Source organism: Rhinolophus sinicus, chromosome 11 (genome assembly GCF_057876585.1).
Source record: "Rhinolophus sinicus isolate RSI-liver-muscle chromosome 11, RSI-T2T, whole genome shotgun sequence".
In the NCBI taxonomy this organism is placed as follows: domain Eukaryota; kingdom Metazoa; phylum Chordata; class Mammalia; order Chiroptera; family Rhinolophidae; genus Rhinolophus; species Rhinolophus sinicus.
The window spans coordinates 1430213-1443947 of record NC_142511.1 but is presented as its reverse complement, the minus strand read 5'-3'; the positions used below and the strand labels follow the sequence as shown (position 1 = coordinate 1443947).

General features: G+C 50.4%; 1 long non-coding RNA gene across 1 annotated transcript in view; it reads left to right on the top strand.

The window, feature by feature from the left end:
* The window catches only part of LOC141569347 (uncharacterized), a 450266-nt gene that overhangs the window by 27381 nt on the left and 409150 nt on the right, over positions 1–13735 (top strand). The window lies entirely within an intron of this gene.

Genomic DNA, 13735 nt, shown 5'->3' with positions numbered 1-13735 from the left:
CTCTGTCGGCTACTGTGGGGCTCAACCCCGGGCGCAGTCTCCGCAGGTTTTTTCTTGGAATTCTCAAGGAAAGTAAGGGGTTATTTCACACATGCCAGGAGGGCAGCACCTTCGGCTGTCATGTGACCACTGCTGGGGTCTCTGCTGCTGCTTGGACCTTTTCCCGTTTCCCACTTCCTTTGTCACCTGTGATACCCAGTGAGGACACTTCACAGGTGTGGGGCCGTCAGCTGCTCCCCATCTCAGTGGCACTGTCCCCAGGCCACCTGGAATTCCCGGATGCCCAAACCACCATGTGTAAGCCCAGGGCTATTTCTGACTTTAGTAGGGGAGGGTGCCCTTGCGCTGTGCCCGTCACGCGGGGAGAAGTCCTCCTGCCACACGTTACGTGATAAGGTGACAAAACAGTGTTCTCTTGCAATGCTGTATAATAGAGTGAAGTTTTTATGAAGAAAGTCGCCCTGTTTTCATAGGACTCAGATGTGACTCCAGAGGCCTCAGGCCAGAGAACAAATCAGGTGACACCCCACTGGGCCCAAAATCGTGCTCCCATAGGTACACCTGGGGATCATAATTGGCCCGGGCTTTTGTGCTGTACTCTCTCCGTTGGGGGCGGTCTTTCCCAGTTGATCTTCTGGGGCATTAGGTACAGAATTCCCACAGACACCCAGTGCTATAGACGCACCTCAGTGTGTTCAGATTCCAGGAGGAGATCGTTTAGACTCCTCTCCACCTGCCTCGTCCCCTCTTCAAGACTCTTTTAAGTGGCCAGAAGTTAATTGATCTTTTTAGTCCTTAAGTGTTTTCTTCTGTCCAGTGGGATAAAGACAGCACATTACCGCTTAATGTAGGAATGTGGAAACCTGTAAAATAGACCAATGTCTCGGCTGGAGCTGCTGCGTTGTGTCACCAAAGTGCCTGATGGCACACGTATGACTTGGCTTTGCAGCCAGTGATTCGTGTCACATCTAGTGAGGTGCACGTAGTTAGTATTGCAGTTGCGGTGTCTGTAGTTTGTCTAAATTTGTGCTATTTTCAGAGCTAAACCATCTCCAGACCCCCAGCATCTAGTAATGAGTTGCTTGCAAAAAAAAAAAACAGTGACTTTTTTTTGGTTATACATCTTTTAAAAAATCAATTGAGATGACTGGAGTATAGATTAAAAGGATAAAAGCAGAGTTAATGCATTATGAGGCTGATATTTTCAACATTAAATGTAAAAAAGTAACATATGGTTTGTCAGCCCAAATAGTATGAATAAATTGAGGTAAGTTTAATGATCATTAGGTCAGAAATATATATATATATATATATATATATATATATATATATATATATATATAGAGAGAGAGAGAGAGAGAGAGAGAGAGAGAGAGAGAGAGAGAGGGAGGGAGGGAGGGATATGGGTAAATGGCATGGTTTACAAGATAACATTGCTACATACAATGTACCCATTGTCATAATGAAATCTGGCGTTTTAATTCATATGCCCTATAGATTCAATAATCACCATTTTGTGGAAAAAAAAACATGCACTAATGGTCCCATTAAAAATAATGACTTTGTGCTTGTTAAGTGCCCATTGATTACTTAAAAACTCATGCTCATTTAAGCTGGAAGAATAATTAATAGAAGAATCATTTCAGAGCTCAATTTCCCAATTACAAAGTTTATTTCTACACTTACTGTAAAAGAGACAATATGGTCCCAAAACGTAAAGCTGCAATTGGCCCCGTGTGAACAACCGCTGGTCTTCAGACCCTTCTGAGGGTGCACCTGCTCCTCTGCTGAGCAGAAGGGTGTCAGGACTCACCTGCCACGATGGCGACAGGTCCCGCGAGACCCCCTGAGGTGGGACGGGCGCGTGGTCCTACTATGCACTGGTGAACAAGTGCTTCTTGAACTGGAATTAACTTTGCAACGGACGGTGTTTAACTCGGCCCAGATGTGGTCTGCTGTGACAGAGTCTGAAATGCTCGTTTGGGGACCACACGCCATGCCTGACTGATTTCTTCATGGCACCTAGAGTTTCAGAGAAGGCGTGAACATGGAGGCCAAGAGAGGGCCCTAATCAACAATTTGCTTATAGTCAATTTCCAGGGCAAGGTCAAAGAGCCTGCATCTGCTGTGGCTCTTTTTCCTGGGGGTCATAAAGGGCTCGTGCTGCTGTGTGCTGTCCTGCTGATTTTGAGAAAGGATGAGAGTCAAAATACTGAGGTGCGACAATTAAGTTTGTGAACTTGTTGCAGTGATGTTGCTAACCTTCTTTGATATCAGAGGGATTATTCATTATGAATTTGTACCAACTGGACAAACAGTTAACCAAGTTTATTATTCGGAAGTGCTGAAAATGCTGCATGAGAAAGTTAGAGGAGCTGAACTTTTCGCCAACAATTCATGGCTCTTGCATCACGACAATGCACCCACTCACACGGCACTGTCTGTGAGGGAGTTTTTAGCCTGTAAACAAATAACTGTATTGGGACACCCTCCCTACTCACCTGATCTGGCCCCCAATGACTTCTTTCTTTACCTGAAGATAAAGGAAATATTGAAAGGAAGACATTTGAATGACACTCAGGACATCAAGGGTAATAGGACTACAGCTCTGATGGCCATTCCAGAAAAAGTTCCAAAATGGCTTTGAAGGGTGGACTAGGCGCTGGTGTCGGTGCAGAGCTTCCCAAGGGGAGTACTTGGAAGGTGACCATAGTGATATTCAGCAATGAGGTGTGTAGCACATTTTCTAGGATGAGTTTGCGAACTTAAGTGTCCGACCTTGTATAATTTATAATCCTCCGCCCCGTCCCCCAGCTGGGTCCAAAGAGGCCTCCCTTCTTAAGGCATCGAGAACTACATTGGTCACCTGGGAAGGCTCTGCAGTGGCTTCTCTCTGGAGGCAGTGGGCAGTGCCATCGCTGAGATGATCCCATGAGTTCCCTGGGCACGCTGGCGTCCAGGGAGGGGAGAGGGAAACACTTAGCACCAGGGGCAGGTGGCGGAGCTCCGTGTAACGGGCGTCGTGGCCCAAGCAGGGACCTCAGTGCATTACTCCTACATGTGAAATCAACGGGTGGCCCACTGTTCCTGGAGCTGTGTAAGAAAACAATCAAACAAGAAACTCTCGTGGGTCACCTCTTTCCTAGCAGTGATTTCTTCTCCTGACGCTCCCGTGCCTTGATTCTGATAACGACTATTAATCTCCCTGTGGCCTAAGACATGACAGTGGTTTGGCACACACAGAGTTAACGTTATTGTCGTGTGTGTCTGGGTTTATGAGAAAGACCCTGTGGCTGGCTCAAAGGAGCCTTAGAAATAAGAATCAGACTAGGCCCCGGGGAGGGATAAAAACTGTTACCACTATGGAGCAATCTTGTGTTTATTCTGCCTGTTTGCTTATGGTTTTTGTTTCCCTTTCTTTAGCCCCAGTGACAAAGCCTTGACCCTGTCACTTTGCAGGAAAATCTCTGAGCATTGCTTCTGCTTTGCTGAGTTCACAAGCACCAATCATTGAAATTGCTCTGAGCCATTCGTTGGCACCTCTTGTCTGTGACGCCACCGGAAGATGGAGCACAGCACAAAAGTGACACCACAGTTCATGCCCACAGACTCTGCTCCTCAGTAAACAACATGGCGCTCACGTCAACATGGCTGCCACTGACTTAGTCCCACCATTTATGCCAGGGCTGAAGTTGTCACAACTGGGTAGGGAGTGTCTGGATTGGAGACTAGAAACTTGGGGCAGGCGCCTGAAAGTGGACTCAGCTGCAGATGGTAGAAGTGATAGATCCGGGCAGGTCGATGGGATGCTCAGAAAGAACGGCCATGAGGCCTTTCCGAGCCCTTCCCCCCGCATGGTGGTGCAGGGCAACCTGGGGGTGTCTTCCTGGGGTGGGGGGGCATTGCCTGAGGCAGAGAGATGCAGATCAACGTCGTGTGGGTGCTGGGGAGTTACAAAGATCAACAGGTCTTGGGGGCCAGAGGGAGAAATCAGCTGGGAGATGGAGGAAGGAGTCCAGAGTCAGGGAAACAGGGCCAGGCAGAGCAGGTTAAGAGGAAACAGGGAGCCCAAGAAGCTTATGCTCACTACCTGGTTGGAAGAGAATTCCCAGGACAATAGAGGCAGGTTAACGGTCAAGGAGTCTGAGGGCAGGAGGGGGAGCAGTTCGTGAGTAGAAGGCGGTGCCTTGGGGACAGGTGTTCAGGGGAGGCCTCTGGCTGGGGAGGGAGTTGCCAGGACTTACATGCGGTGTCTTTCTTGGAGGAAATGAGGTAGGATTTTGAGGTGGAACTTCAATCCGAGTGAAATGAGGGAAGGGCAACCCTGGGACAGAAGATAAGAACTTGTTCCCAGAAATGAGATACAGGCTTAGGTACCTCAACCAGGACGGTGATTTCAGGACAAATGCATCACCACATTAAAGTTCATTACAGCCTCCTGTAGAATAGAGTTGATTTCAGGGTCTGGGCTGGAAATGGACCGAGACTGCAGGTAAGAAACCCCAGCTCTAGATGGGGAAGACAGCTGGACGTTCAGAATACTTTGTACAAGAACCACCGTCAAAGAGGAAACAGATAGTTTTGGTTGGGCAGCTAAGCTCAGCAAAGCTCTGGTCTGTACAAACATGGGGGGGTGGTGTGTCTGGGAGGTGAGATGAGATGCGGAAAGAAGACATGGAGAAACATTGCTTCTGTACATTTGTCAACCTTAGTTTCCTAGTTGAGGCAATAAGTCAGAACATTGCATCTGAATAACTGAAAAGGCAGCCGAGTCTGCTGAGCTGTAGTCAGAGAAGCCTTCCCCGGAGAGAGACACTTGAAACTGGACTCGGAAATGTAGGATTTGAGTAGACGGAGGCAGGGGGAAAGGGCAGACTGCACGGGAGGGAAGGCAGTAGAGACAAAACTGGAGGTGGCGGTCCCGTGGCACGTCTGGGAGAACGCCAGCTCGGGTGGCGTGAACGTTTGGGTGGGACGTGCTGTGGTTGAAGCCAGAGGAAGAAGTGGGTCCATGTGTTGTATTTGATACGTCATCACTGACCTCTTCTGTCACGCTTGGGTCTTTGTCTCATTACGGCTCTTGTTCTAGTTGCCTTGACTTCAACCTGAATTAGATGGGCTAAGAAGGTTCTAGGCACTAAACAGACTGCTCCTTTGACTTCTTGATTCTTGGAGACATTTTGAAGATTCCTTAACTTTTGTCATCACAAAGGAATGTTAGCTTTGTTTTTGTTTGTAGTACAGCAAACAAGCTAATAAGTGTTTAAGCTGAATTCAGAGTGGTGTTTCCTAAGTCCTGCATCGTCCCCAATGTACGACGACCCTGGAAACACCCGTTCCACCCCTGCTCAGACACCGCGTGGTTGGGCTGTATGAACAGACACAATGTGCTGAAATCTTAGGTGCTTTGGCAACGTGCTGGGTGTTTTTCATACATTGGAATGTGTGTGTTGGGTTTGACCTGCGTTTAATTGTGCATGAGCAAAGTAGGTCAAAGATTTGAAGCCTTGTTTTCTTTGTAAGAAGCCATCGATGAATGAGTGGCATTGTGTGTACACAGCTTCCAGCGGGGTGACAGGTGACAGTGACTGACTGCATGGGAAGGTGGCCCACTGAATCCTGAAGCGGGGTTGATGGCTGCAGGAGGTGTGAGGGTGTGTGGTTGTCTCGCTCGAACTCAGTGAGTCAGTGGGCGCACATTACGGCTGGCCATGTGGCAGGATACCAGGGCACAGCTACTGCAGGCTTGGCTCCATTTGGCAGAGGAGGATCCAGTCAGAGGTCCTAGGCATGGCCTGCGTCTGTAATTAGTGCTGAAGGCACGGCAGTTTACCTAGGTGATAAATAACTCTGCAGTCATTCCCTCTCCGAGGCCAAAAGCCCTGAGTCAGATGGCAGAAGAGGACAGATGCTGTGTGTGCACGTGTGTGTGCACGTGTGCAAGTGTGTACATGTGTGTGCACGTGCATGTGTGTACGTGTGTGTATGTGTGTGCACGTGTGTGTGTACGTGTGTGCACATGCTTCCTTCAAAGCTGGCAGTCAAAAGCCAAGCAGAGTCCTACACATAAATGATTTAAGACCCAGGGATTTTGCCACAGAGACACTCCAGACGGAGTCCAATCTTTTCATCTAACCCCCATCCCTTTAAAAGCTTTGAGCGAGGAGTTGACTCAGCACGTCAGTGGCAAGAAGCTCCATTGACCCTGAGTTCAGTGCTGAGAAATTGAGAAATGTTCTTTTTAATGTCTATTCAATAAATACCGCATCCACCTTGGCACGGGCTGTGCCGTCCTCTCCAGACACATTACAGGTGCTGTGTGGGCTGGCAAGGTGCTGAGGCAACAGCGGCCCTGGGATGAGGTCAGCCCTTCCTGGGGACCCCGCCGCTGCGGGCTCCCCCAAACCTCGAGGGGAGGTGCCGTGTGTGCTGGTGTGAGGACGCTGTGCTGTGCGTCTCCTTGCACACTCGGGCCATCTTCTTCACAGAGCACGAACTCAGACACAGAGGAAACGTGTAATATCCACAAAGCGATGTTTTACAAAACAAAAACCAGGGGGAAAAGACGTGAAACGATACCTTCCCTTGTCACCACCCTTAGGGACAGAGATCAGATTTCTGTCGTCTCCGGTGTTACCTGGGAATGCTGTGGCCTCCCTTTCTGAATTTCGAACCAAGACGAGTAATCTGATGAGGTGCAGTTGTGCTGATGGCACGTGACAGGGACGTCTACAAAATATCGTCTGGGCGTGGAAGTATTCGAGTTTTGTGCATTTCACGGGGTTCTGAGATCCGTGGGAGAGAATGATGAAAACCAGGACAATTCCAAGAAACTTCTCGTGGATGGTGATGTCCTCCTATGAGGCCACAGGGAAGAATAATCTAGAAACAAACAAACCGACAGATTTCTCCAGAGTTAGACCAAGTCAAGACTGAGGTTCGGTGTTTTAGATTCTTTATGTTATAATGGCAGGTTGTCTTGCACGAAACCGTTCACTTCACAGCCAAAGGCGTGTGCTTTGGATAAATTGTTTTGGGTTGGTAGGCTAGTTAGGGGGCTGCATGTGCTGTCGTCTTAACCAACATGGAGTGATTGTCTGTTGTTTGCCAAATGGCTAATCACTGTGGGATCCGTTCATTTAGCAAATACTTACTGAAACCCTCTATCAAGGACTCATTAAAACTGCAAAGAGAGTTTTGGGTACACGGGAGAAAAGAGTCTCAGACTTTCGGCAGGGCTGCCCCGAGTGCCTCCCTGGGAACAGCTTCACAGAATTTTATAGGTGTTCTTTAGCAAATGGGTTTCATTGTCAGATCAGTTTAGGGAACGCGACTCAAAATACAGAGGTGCTCAAACAACACTGTTTCGCTAGCACGTCACGAGATGCCGTAGGAGCTTTCTCTTGTCTGTCAATTAGTCTCCGGTAAAATCGGTTTCGTTACCTGGCGGTTCACTTCAAGTCGCAGAACCTGCGGGCCACGTGAGGACTTGCTGGACAGAATTTGCTTTGTCAGAATCCCTCTCCGATAATAAGCTCACGTCGATTGTCAGTCTCCAGAGGGGAACAGAGCTGGCACTGTTTTGCCACCTTTCGACCATAAAATAGTCCTGTTAAGAAAAGAAGTCTGTCTCAGAGCCAGTAACGTGAGGCGTGCCTTGCACGCTGCTGGTCCCCTGAGTTCACATGGCGTCCCTTTCTCAAAGCAACGCGAAGGATTTTGTAGTCAACTGTGGTGTTCTCCTGTGTGTGAGAAGGTGCTAGAAATCTGAATTCAGGGCTATGCGTCCCCACAGACCACCGTGATGTCAAGTACAGGTTGCTGCTGTGGAGAAATGCAAGCTCTGGGGGTCACGGGAGGGTGAGAGCACCAGGAAACATCTCCCCAGAAAGATGACCGACCTGCTCCGTCCCTGCTGTGCCCGCTCCCGGGCCTGCGTAGCTCAGGGACTCAGCGTGTGCCCCGGGCTCTGCGGCCTGCCTGCGGGGCTGAGGCTCTGTCACGGGCCTCTCCCGCACACCTCCACCTGCAGGTGTAGAGCTCATATTAGCACCTGCCCAAGGTCCCTTTCCTCCCCTTTGCAGAGGGAGGAGGCGTCCCCAGTATCTTAATCAGATGAGCAAGTGTGGGAGTGTCCCAGGCTTGGTGCTGGGCGTTTTGTACATGACCTTTGGGGCAGGAGCCATTGTCCTCATGGTAGAACCAAGGGAACTTATGCAACGTGGCCCAGGACGTGGGACTGGTGAGTTGTGGGAATGAGATCGTGTCTGGGCGTGCCCAGCTTCAAAGCCTCCTGCACCGTAAGCGCGTGTGTATGCAAGTGCTTTCCGGCAAAGAATTACATGTTGCATGAGCTCACTTGAGTTCTGACAAGTGTTATGAAACCGGCTTTCAGATTAAAACACAGAAGGGACTTCTGCTTCCAAGGTCACATAGCAGGTCACCGTCTCGGGAAAAGATGTGGGTTTGGCCCAGGCTAGACATTCTGCCTCAGAACAGAGCGCCACACAGAGGTGTGTTGGTGATAATTGTTACCGTCTTTTGTAAAGTCATAAGGGTCACAGGCAGTAGCCTCCCACTGAACCCTTGAAACAGTTTTAAAACTAAGTATTATTATTTTCTCTGTTCCTAATAAGGACTCCAAGGCCAGGAAGGGCTGTGAGACTCGGTGCGCTCAGTGGTAGACGCAATGCTAAGAGTTTGGCAGTCATTCGTTCCTGTAACCCTCAGTAATTGTATGAGGCAGGTACTGTTCTTATGCCCCTTTTACAGAAGAGAAAACTGAGGCACAGAACGTGTACGTAAGGAGCGCGGGACTGGGTACTCACCCCGCCCTGGATTCTAGGGCCTCAGCTCTCACCCTAGTGCCTGGCTGCCTCTCAGATGGACACGCGCCCCTAAGACCCCTGTTTCTGAATCTGATTCTCTTTCCGGCAGCTTCACGAGCTGTCAAAAGATACGGATGTAAACTGAGAGTAAATCAGTCACCCAGCTACATTGTCTGTGAGAAAGCGTGTGTGCTAAACGTGAGCACAGTATACTGTGTCTTTACACACGTAAGTTAGCACCGTCAGATGCGGGCTGTCTGTGTGGCCCCGTTCGCCCTGATGGAGTGAGATCCTGTTGTCCGGCCTCTGCTTCAATGTCTGCGTCCTGTGAGCGTCTCCTGATGGATCAGGACGGAGCGCCTGTCCGTGGGTGGGAACTGCGTACTGTGAGCCGCGTGCCAGCGTGTATCCGCCACCTTGGTCACACCGTGCCCGAGCACTGGCATTCCGCGCTGGGGCTCTGGGACACCAGCAGCCACCCGACAGTCTTTATTTTCTCGGTGGCTTTGCTGTCGGGCTCGGGTCGAGCCCCCACAGGGTGACCACAATCATCCACACCCCTATGGACATGTAGACGTCTCTGCTCCCGAGCCTGTCACCACAAGACAAGCTTGGTGTGCAAAGTATGAAGCCCCTGCGTTTCCCCAGCAGAATCCCTCCCAGGCCATGCTCCCCGCACTGTGCCGGCGGGAGGCCCCTCTTCCGAAAGAGCTGAATTCCGGGGACGAGTTCTGCAAGGCCCTGGGACATCATCGTGTCACACGCCTGATTCTTTCTGCTCAGAAGGCAGGTCCCTGATTTGAGCCTGTGCTCGCCACCACCCCTCCATGTGACGATGGGAAGACGGTGCGTGCCGTCACCAATGCAGAGGCAGGAACGGGGCCCTGCTCTGCACCCCATCTTGTTTGCCTCTATACGTGGGGTGGGGAGCAGCAGCTGAGCACCTGCTGACCCTCTGTACACAGCAGGTGGGACCCACTCAGTCCAGCCGTCCCCCAGCAAGGAGCAAGGCGTGGGGCAGCAGGGGGCCACGCAGTGGAGGGTGTGTGTGGGGAGGCTGGCCCGCTGGCCACCGTGCACCTGGGAGCTGGCTGGCTGCTTCCTCTCCACAGCCGTCCCCAAGTCAAAGGGAAGCACCTACAGAGTGGTGACAGCACTGGGACACTCAGCTGCCGAGGGCATCTGACTTCACCTGCCTTTGAACACGTTGCCTCTGTCATCAGCTGACACCATGTCATGCCTTTGACCAGCTTTTAGGGATCGTTCTTAGATGGCTTTATTTATGTGTTTTGGAGGACAGCCCAAATGCGGGCGATGGTGCCACCGGGAATGAGGGTAGAAAAGGGACCTGGGGTGGTGAGGTTCGGCCCCATGATGGTGGGTGAAAGTCTAGTTAATGCTGCTGCGCTCCCCCACTCCCCGCCACGCCCTCCCAGGTCTCGCCAGCACGGTGGATCCAGATGTGGGACAAAGCCTGGTGGGCAGAAGCGGCGGGACCAGCCTGAGCAGCCACATAACAGACGAGGGTGCCGGGGTCCAGGCTGGGCCTCCTCACTGTGGCCAAATTGCTTCCAAGTTGCTTCAGTGTTCGGGTCCCTAAGTTCCCATCCAAAAAAACCCCACTGTTTACTTCCTGAGAGCAGGAGGCAAACGCCCCGGAAGATTCCTTTTAGGCGGACGATTTGGGGAAGTACCGTGTTTCCCCGAAAATAAGACCTAGCCGGACAGTCAGCTATAATGTGTCTTTTGGAGCAAAAATTTATGTAAAACCCAGTCTTATTTTACTATAAGACCAGGTATGATATAATTTATAATATAACATAATGTAATATAATATAATATAATATACCGGGTCTTATATAATATAATGCAAGACTGGATCTTGTATTAATTTTTGCTCCAAAAGACTCATTAGAGCTGATTGTCCGGCCGGGGCTTATGTTTGGGGAAACAGGGTCGGCTTTGTCACTGTCTCTTTAACTTTTTGTTCCGACAAAACTGGCCTCAGTACCTCCCTTTGCAGAATGAAACCCCCGTTGGAGGGGGAGGTTCACCCTTTTGCACAGATGTGTGCAGCCCCAGCTGGTCCCCAAAGGGGCAAAGTGACCGGGTGCGACCGACTCGCTCTGTAGCCCCTCCCGAGAAACACACGCACATGCACACACGCGTGCACACACTCACACATGTGCATGTACACACACACACACACACACACACACACACACACACACACTTTAACTGAGCTCTATTACCCTGGCAGTAATTTAAGTGAAAGGGATACAGAGGTACAGGGGGTGTTTCAGTCCCCCTCTTGGGAGGAGACTAACAGTCATTCGCCATCAGCGCGTGTTCGCTACGGTGCCAGGCATGTTTGTGTACAGTGTCTTTTAAAGCTAGTTTAGCCCTCAACATCGAAACCTGTGCTTGTTAGTCTAAGTGTTTTACCCGTTAGAAAACTGAGCCATAGAGAGTGGTAACAGGTCACAGAGCGGTGGATTTTAGATGAAGTGCCTTCTGGGTTTTCCTCAAATGAAACCAAATGAAGGCAGGTTTGTTTCATTTCCGCCCAAGACTCCACCTCACCAGCATCTGGTCGGGAAGCTGGGCTGGCACGTGAGAGGCTTGGGCAGCTCTGCGTGTGTCTGGTCACAAGGAGCGAGTGGTAGGGTGACCCAGAGGCTCCAGGTTGGTCTTGGACGCACACGCAGGCAGAGACTAAGGGTGTGTACTCAGCCCTGGAGCTCAGTTTCTCTCTGTGAAACAGGGCTGAGTACACCTTCCTGAAGACTAACGGTGATGGGTCGTGATGTGAGAACAGCAGCGACTGAGCCGTGACGTCCCTTCTGGACGAGAGCGAGGCTGCCCTGTTGACAGTCACAGCCAGCGTGTGGGGCAGGCTCGAGTTTGCGAAATGCTTTCACACATTCCTTACTCTGTCACCTCCTGCCTTCTGGACAGATAAACATAAAAGGTAGTCAGAGGTTGGGCGTTTTGGTCTCGTCACCTATCAAGTAGGTGAATCTGAAAGGAGGAAAAAGCACGAGCAGCTGAGCAGACGGGGAGCGTGTGTTTTCTCGAGTGAGAACCTGGGAAAGCGAGGAGACGCGACGTGAGCTGCCTGCTTTTTGTATCCCATTAAAGCGTGTGGACTTGGTTCCACACCTGCTTTGTCAGTGTGAGCGGATGAGTCCTCTTTGGTCTGTTTTCTTGCTATTTCCCCGAGTCTGCGACCAACAAGAAAACACATCTCAGCATCTCACGTGGCAAGAGGAAGATGGAGGCAGCACGGCAGCTGTCATATTTATTTCAGTGGCAAAGCAGGTCAGGGAAATTGATAAGATTAATCATACAAACTAGCAAACATCAGGAGTGAGAAGGTGAGGGAACAGATGAGCTCTTGCTTCATTCTGAGCTGCACCTGCCCTTCGTTCTAATGGAAAGTGTGCGGTCAGCTGATGAAGTGGGGTGGGGGGGCCGTGGCCGTGGGACCAGAGGCCTGCAGGGGAATTGGAACATGAGACGTTATTGGGCCAGGTCTTATTCTGCTGGCCTGCGGTGTCTGTGGAAGTCTATTAAGTTCCCCGAGGCAGCGGGAAATCCATCTTTCAATGTCCCATGCAGAGAGTAGGTTCAGGACGTGACGCTGGCTTGGATCGGTGGCAGGTGGGTGTAACTGATGAGGACAGCAGCTCCTCCTGTTCGGACTGGCAGTGGGGCCTTTCCTGCCTGGCTCTGGGCGCAGGAGGTACTTGAGCAAAACACGACATCCACACCCGGCCCCAGATGAAAGCATCGGACAGTCTTGGTGTGGGGCCTGGGTGCTGGTGCTTTTTAATGATTGTCCAGGTGGTCCTAAGGCAAAGCCAGTGTTCACAGGACTTGAGACAGTAGAAACCCTGGGCCCACACCTGAGGTTTGGATTCGGGCGGTTGGGGCTGGAGCCTCAGAACATGCATCCGTCACAGGCTTCAGGACGTGCCCAGAGAGCACACTTTGCGAGCCGCTGGCGAGAGGAGACGGCAGCAAGCTCTGGTTCTGACCCCATCACTCATCAGCTGCGTTACGTTGAATGATGCATAGTTCTTCTTAAACTCACGTTTTTAATCATCACGCCCCTCATCGCAAAGATTTTTGGGAGAACAAAGTCAGGTCATGTACATGGAAGCACTTACAAACTACAGTATAGGACGAAAGTTCATTTTTATTTATTGCTGATACGATTTCCATTTTGCTTGGTGTGGAATTGATACGGTGACCATGACAGCTTACCTCCAGATTTATTCATTAGTTAAAAATGTGATTAAAAGTGCCATTACATAGCAGGCTCTAGACCAGAGGTGTCCAAACTTGTTCCTATGTTTTTCACCAAGGGCCGTATGCGGTAAAATACACGAACAGCCGGGCCACTCACTCGAGGTGAAGTATGTATTGCCTCACCTGGTTTATTTAAGTAAACTAAACATATTTTTGGAATTTGCTGCGAGCCAATTAAAAATGGATCATGGGCCGCAGTTGGCCCACGGGCCGCAGTTTGGACGCCCCTGCTCTAGACAGATGCTGTGATGTCACGCTGACATGACAAGTGCGTTTCTTCCCTCATGAAGCTTCTATTTTGGTGCAGGGCCAAATCCACCTGTTTCTGTATGGCCCACAAGCTAAGTATTTTTTTGGTTTTGTTTTTTCCTTTTTAACGGAGCAAATCTAAAGAATATATTGCATGATGCACAAAGATTATGCAGAATTCAAGTTTCAGTGTCTGTAACACAGATGTGCTCACTCACTTTCCTGTTTGAACCACTGGCCTCGTGCTGCAGTGGCGAGTGGAGTAGCTGTGACAGAGGCCGTACGGCCCATGAGGCCTGAAATACTCTCTGGTCATTTTCAGAAAAGTTTGCTGACCCTTGTCT